This window comes from Bos grunniens, chromosome 19 (genome assembly GCF_055505025.1).
Source record: "Bos grunniens cultivar Pamir isolate PY7600 chromosome 19, Bosgru_T2T1.0, whole genome shotgun sequence".
Taxonomy (NCBI): Eukaryota; Metazoa; Chordata; class Mammalia; order Artiodactyla; family Bovidae; genus Bos; species Bos grunniens.
The window spans coordinates 63,882,882-63,890,208 of record NC_141183.1 but is presented as its reverse complement, the minus strand read 5'-3'; the positions used below and the strand labels follow the sequence as shown (position 1 = coordinate 63,890,208).

At 38.6% G+C, this 7,327-nt stretch overlaps 1 pseudogene; it reads right to left on the bottom strand.

Moving 5' to 3' along the window:
- Nucleotides 1-2,692: 2,692 nt before the first annotated feature.
- Nucleotides 2,693-3,641, bottom strand: LOC147352839 (olfactory receptor 4C46-like; annotated as a pseudogene).
- Between the last annotated feature and the right edge of the window lie 3,686 nt (nt 3,642-7,327).

Genomic DNA, 7,327 nt, shown 5'->3' with positions numbered 1-7,327 from the left:
ACTCTTGTTGCAGAATATTCTAATCATCACTTGTCAGTTAAGTCAGTTATCATATTACCATTTCTCCTTACCCCTAGGACCTGGAAACCACTAAGGAATTTTTGTTTTCTCTGAATTTGCTTATTCTGGGCATTTTATATATGTAGAATCAAATAATATATGGTCTTTTTGGTTATTTGTCCTAACATGTTTTCGAAGTTTATTTATATTGTAGCACATATTAGTACTCCATTCATTTTTGCCATGAATTAATATCCTATTGCATGGATAGAGCAAAAGTCTATTATTCATTCATGGGTTATTAGTAATTTGGGGGTATTTTGGCTATTGCAAATAGTGCTACTGCAAGTATTTATACAAACTTGTTTGAATACTTGTTTGCAATTTTTCTGTTTGATTGTCTAGGAGAGGAATTCCTAGATCCTGTGGCAATTCTGTATTTAACTTTATGAGTAATAACTGTGTATTCACTACATGACATCACGTTACATAACCATCAGAAATGTTCTCCAGCTTTCAATTTCTTGATGGTTTCCTTTGATGCACAAGAGTTTTTAACTTTAGGGAAATCAAATTCATCTATTTTTCTTTTGTTACCTGTTATTTTATTGCTATATTTGAGAAACTGTTTCTTAATCCAAGGTCTTGAAAATTTCTCCCTTTGTTTTCTACTATGAATTCCATAGTGTCAATTGTACATTTTGTTCTTGACCTATTTTGAGTTAACCTTCATATAAAGGGAGGTAAGGTTCCAAGCTCATTTTGTTTTTGATACCTGTTTATTGGCATCACTTGCCAAAGAGACGACTCCATTCCTCAGTTCAGTTCATTTCAGCCCCTCAATCATGTCCGATTCTTGTGACCCAATGGACTTCAGCTTGCCAAGCTTCCCTGTCCATCACCAACTCCAGGAGTTTTCTCAAATTCATGTCCATTAAGTCGGTGATGCCATCCAACCATCTCATCCTCTGTTGTCCCCTTCTCCTACTGCCTTCAATCTTTTCCAGCTTTGAAGTTTTTCCAGTGAGTCAGTTCTTTGCATCAGATGGTCAAATTATTGGAGTTTCAGCTTCAGCTTTAGTCCTCCAATGAATATTCAGGACTGATTTCCTTCAGGATGAACAGGTTTAATCTCCTTGCAGTCCAAGGGACTCTCAAAAGTCTTCTCCAACACTACAGTTCAAATGCGTCAATTCTTCAGCACACAGCTTTCTTTATGGTTCAACTCTCACATTCATATATGACTACTGGAAAACCATATCTTTGACTATATGGACCTTGGTATTGGTAAATTAGGGTCTCTGCTTTTTAATATGCTGTCTAGCTTGGTCATAGCTTTCCTTCCAAGGAGCAAGCATCTTTTAATTTCATGGCTTCAGTCACCACCTCTAGTGATTTTGGAGCCCCAATAAATAAAGCCTTTGACTTTTTCCACTGTTTCCCCATCTATTTGCCATGAAGTGATGGGACAAGATGGCATGATCTTTGTTTTTTGGATTTTGAGTTTTAAGTCAACTTTTTCATTCTCCTCTTCTAATTTAACCAAGAGGTTCTTTTGTTCCTCTTTGTTTTCTGCCATATGGGTGGTGTCATCTGCATATCTTAGGTTATTGATATTTCTCCCAGCAATCTTGATTCCAGTTTGGCCTTCATCCAGCCCAGCATTTCTCATGATGTACTATGCATATAAGTTAAATAAGCAGGGTGACAATATACAGCCTTGACACACTTCTTTTACTATTTGGAACCAGTCTGTTGTCCCATGTCCAGTTCTAAATGTTGCTTCCTGACCTGCATATAGGTTTCTCAAGAGGTAGGTCAGGTGGTCTGGTATTCCCATCTCTTTTAGAATTTTCCACAGTTTATTGTGCAGGTAAGTATTATAGACAGTTTGACTTTTAGTTGATTTAATTTTAAAAAAATCTGCCTGACATTAAGCTATTCTTTTACTTGAATCATCGTATTTTTTGATGGATAATCAGGATAAGATCATGACATAAGCAAAACAAAATGATTCTTAAAACAATTTTTTTTTTCCAAAGAAAATTTGGAAATACAGTGTAACATAACTTACATATCCCTTTGAGGTTAAATGGCCCATTACTTTAAACCCTTAAGGTAGTTACAAACCATAGTATTACATACCATATATAAAATTGTGTGTGTGTGTGTGTGTGTGTGTGTTTCAGCAGAGTTCCTGTTTCAGTAAATGGAAGTAGTATAATTCCATTTCCTATCTGTCATCATTGTCTGGCAACAAATCTTGGCAGCTAAGAACATGGTCTGAGGTGTCAGCTAGATACAGGTTAATCATTCTTCAGTATTTATCTTTTGGAACTTTCTGCTTGCTTCCCCACCTGTAAAATGAGGATAGTAGCAATGTCCACTTCATTGGATTTTTACAGAGATTACTGCTCAATATCAGTGCTTTTTAAGTTTATTTTGCTTTATTAGAAGTTTACTAAGTCATATACACTGATTAAACTAGAAAAACTAAGATTCAACTTGGTAGAATGTTCCAAACATGAAAAAGTGGTCTGCTAAATTTTTCCTGACTTTTCTTGCACTCATTTATTCTGCCTCTTGCAGGATCTATGATTTGTGGTGGCTATTTATTTTACCTTCATCTTATCTCATAGATAGTCTTGCTGAAAGCATCAGCAATGTCCTTTTGAACTTTTCACCAGGAGAATCAATGCTCATCTCTGTGTACCACTTTTTTATCACCTGAAATAGCTTTTCTGTTACACAAATTTCTAATGGCATTTTTCATCTGTGCATTTCTCAAGGTATGGATTAAGGGATTTAACATGGTAGTTATCATAGGGTAAAACACAGTAACTGCTTTATCAATAGGAAAAGTAGCTGCTGGTCTCAGGTACACAAAAATGCAGGGCACAAGGAGTATGATGACCACTGTGATGTGGGAGACACAAGTGGAGAGGGCCTTGTGCCTTGTCTCCAAACCGTGGTTCCTTAGCACAGAATGACCATATAGGAGCCCATCAAGAGGAGGAAGTTTAACAGACAGAGAAAATCACTGTTGGCAGCAACAACGAGTCCTAGAATGTGGGTATCAATGCATACAAGATCAAGCAAAGGCTTGAGATCACACATACAGTGATCTATGACATTAGGGCCACAGAAAAGTAAATGGAAGATGAAAGAATCTGAATGGTTGCATGAAGAAAGCCTCCGACCCATACCACTCTGATTAGCAGCCAACACACCCTCCAGTTCATGATGCTTGTGTACTACAAGGGCTTTCAGATGGCCACATAGCAGTCATAGGCCATCACAGTGAGCAGGATGACATCAGCAGCTCCAAATAAGTGTTCCCCAAAGATCTGAGTCATGCATTCATTGAAAGGGCTGTTTTTTGTTTCATGGAGTGAATCTACAATCAATTTATGGTTATTTACAGAGGAATAACAAGCATCAATAAAAGAGAGATGAGCCAGGAAAAAGTACATTGGGCACCCCAATAATGGGCTGGCTGTGATGGTGACGAAGATGAACACATTCCCTACCATAGAGACAATGTACATGGCCAGAAACACAGAAAATATTATTTTCTGCATCTTTGGATTCTGTGTGAGTCCCAGTAGAACAAACTCTGTCACGTTGTTCCTATTCTCCATGTATATCATAGTTAATTACATTACCTGAAAAAAAAAAAACATATTAGCTCAATCTTGAATTCATTATCCTTTCCATGTAACAAATGTCAAATTCTATTCAGCTGTGAGTTGTGAAGTTTTTTGTTGTTGTTGTTTTCTTTTGATATAGGCAAAAATATGTCTGATCTCTTAAAGTTAACTCAAATTCTCTCCTACCATATGTTTATAGTTGGAGATATGAGGAACTATATGAACACACAGATTGGAGACCATCTGTGCTCATTTAATCATGAGAGATGACCCAAAACCTAATGTGAATCAACAGGTCTTACACATAGTAGTAGCAGGGCTTCCCAGGTGGTTCAGTGGGAAAGAATCTGCCTACCAATGCAAGAGATAGGGGAGAGGCAGTTTCAATCCCTGAGTTAGGAAGATTCCCTGTAAAAGTAAATGGCAACCCACTGCATCTCTTGCCTTTAAAATCCCGTAGAGAGAGGAACCTGGTAGTCTACAGTCCATGGGGTTGCAAGGAGTCAAATATGACTGAGTGAGCACATAGTAATAGCTAAGTCCAAGAAGTTGAAAATGAATGTAAAGGCTATGAATGTAAAGCCAATGGATTTTTCTGTTACTCTTAGGAAATAGGAAACCATGCAAGGTAATTGGGACTGTGAGTATAAGGATGAGAGAGATTTGTAAAAGAGGGAATGTTGCATAGAATTCCAATAAGGATATCTGTGTGATTTTGTATAAGGGGATAAAACAACAACACTAGAATCACTGTATATGAGTTGACATAAAGTGTAACAGAGCATTGGTAATGGGAAAGTACTGAAAAGATGCAGGAGGTACTGAAAAGGAATTAACATGTTTCCTAAATCCAGTAACTTTGTAACAACTTATAAATACACTCTAATGATAGATTACTATACACATGGTATGACTGTGTGCATGCTAAGTTGCTTCAGTCATGTCTGACTTTTCGCAAACCCATGGACTGTATCCAAACAGATTTCTCTGCCCACGGGATTTTCCAGGCAAAAATACTGGAGTGGATTGCCACTTTCTTCTCCAGGGGATCTTCCTAACATCGAGATTGAACCCACATAGCTTACATCTCCTGAATTGGCAGGCGGGTTCTTTACCACTATCACTACTTCATACTTTGTGGTGATAGAAAAAGAATGGACACATTGAGCAAATAAAGAACAATGCAAATTTAAGTGTAGAGCTTCAGCCCAAGATGTGTGACTTAATATTGGCAGGCAAGCCCATATGGGCAATGAACATTGGGGACAGCTGAAAGGATATGGGTTCTCATAACTCCCAAAGAGAGTTTCAGGCTGGCAAAGCTTCCTGGGCCCTCCATCTACCTTTGCTCTAACAACCCCATTTCTAGGAGTTTATCCTGAGGAAACAGATAAAGGCACGAAGAATTGTGTGCAACGATGCTGGTTGTACAGTTATTTACAAGATAAGGACATATCCCATCATGAGGATTAGGTTTAATGACTCACAGAATAGGAGGCAGCTATTAAAGCAATGAACACAGATAGACAGACCAGACAACAGGAAAATGACAAGGCAGAAGCACACATACTCACACACAAAGATGCCCACACTATTAAGTGTTGTGTTGTGCATAGTCACTCAGTCATGTCTGACTCTTTGTGACCCCATGGACTGTAGACCACCATTTCCTCTGTCCATAGGGATTCTCCAGGCAAGAACACTGGAGTGGGTTGCCATGACCTCCTCCAGGGGATCTTCCCAATCCAGGGATCAAACCCAGGTCTCTATCACTATGGGCAGATTCTTCACTGTCTGAACAACCAAAGAATCCAAAAATGCTGGAGTGGGTCCCCTATCCCTTCTCCAGGGGATCTTGACCCAGGAATCCAACTGGGTCTCCTGCATTGCAGGGAGATTCTTTACAAGTTGGGTTACCAGCGAAGCCAACACTATTAAGTAACACTTTAAAAATCAGATGTAAGTATGACCCATTGTCATTCAAAAAATACAGTTATTCAAATCAGTTCAGTTCAGTTCAGTCTCTCAGTCGTGTCTAACTCTTTGCTACCCCATGAAGCACAGCACGCCAGGCCTCCCTATCACCAACTGCCAGAGTCCACCCAAAACCATGCCCATTGAATTGGTGATGCCATCTAACCATCTCATCCTCTGTCATCCCCTTCTCCTCCTGCCCTCAATATTTCCCAGCATCTGAGTTTTTGCAAATGAGTCAGCTCTTCACATCAGGTAGCCAAAGTGTTGGAGTTTCAGCTTCAACATCAGTCCTTCCAATAAACACCCAGGACTGATATCCTTTAGGATGGACTGGTTGTATCTCCTTGCAGTCCAAGAGACTCTAAAGAGTCTTCTCCAACACCACAGTTCAAAAGCATCAATTCTTTGGCGCTCAGCATTCTTCACAACCTAAATCTCACATCCATACACAACCACTGGAAAAATCATAGCCTTGACTAGATGGACCTTTGTTGACATAGTAATGTCTCTGCCCTTTAATATGCTGTCTAGGTTGGTCATAACTTTTCTTCCAAGGAGTAAGTGTCTTTTATTTCATGGCTGCAATCACCATCTGCAATGATTTTTGGAGCCCCCAGAAATAAAGTCAGCCACTGTTTCCACTCTTCCCTCATCTATTTTCCATGAAGTGATAGGACCAGATGCCATGATCTTAGTTTTCTGAATGTTGAGCTTTAAGACAACTTTTTCACTTTCCTCTTTCATTTTCATCAAGAGGCTCTTTAGTTCTTCTTCACTTTCTGCCATAAGGGTGGTGTCATCTGCATATCTGAGGTTATTAATATTTCTCCCAGCAATCTTGATTCCAGCTTATGCTTCCTCCAGCCCAGCATTTCTCATGATGTACTCTGCATATAAGTTAAATAAGCAAATAAATGCACACACAGCAATTAACTGCAGTTCATTATCTCTGGAGAAAATAATGGGGGATTTGGAGGTGGGTGGTCAGAAGAAAAAGCCAGTTCCTTTTCAAAGAGTACACTTCTGGACTGTTAGTACACCAAGCCACAGATAATCAGAGGTGAAATGTGATATATTAATAAACTGCAAAATGAAGAAATAAGTCCTTGCAAAGGGTGCACATATATATATATATATATATAATGGAACTTTTGGCTTTAAAACACAGATGGAGCTGCCTGTGAGAGCATCTACATCTGTGTAGAGAAATGATCTGGACTAAATCTATGTGAATGGTATCATTCCATCCATATGACAGATAAGAAACAATCATAGTACATAATACTATTAATTATGTCATTAACCTAATTTGAGAGATGAAAAATTTGACTGATCAAGATGAAATTTGCAAGACACAGTACTCTAACCTTTGACGAAATTATTTTGCCATCAGATCTTCTTTTAGTATTTAAGACTCATTATGAAAATGAAAATAAAATTTAAATATACTTCACACGTGAAAATAAATAAGTATTGATTGATACAAACCATCAATTGTTTAGTCCAAAAATGGGTATGTAGAACACATCCTTGGAGCAACTGCAGTGCATAATATGGGTCTCTTTGGCTTCTTTAAAATTGGAGATGACTGTTTCTCAATTTCAGTTCAGTTCAGTCACTCAGTCACGTCTGACTATTTGCGACCAATAAACTGCACCACGCCAGGCCTCCCTGTCCATCACCAACTCCGGGAGTTCACA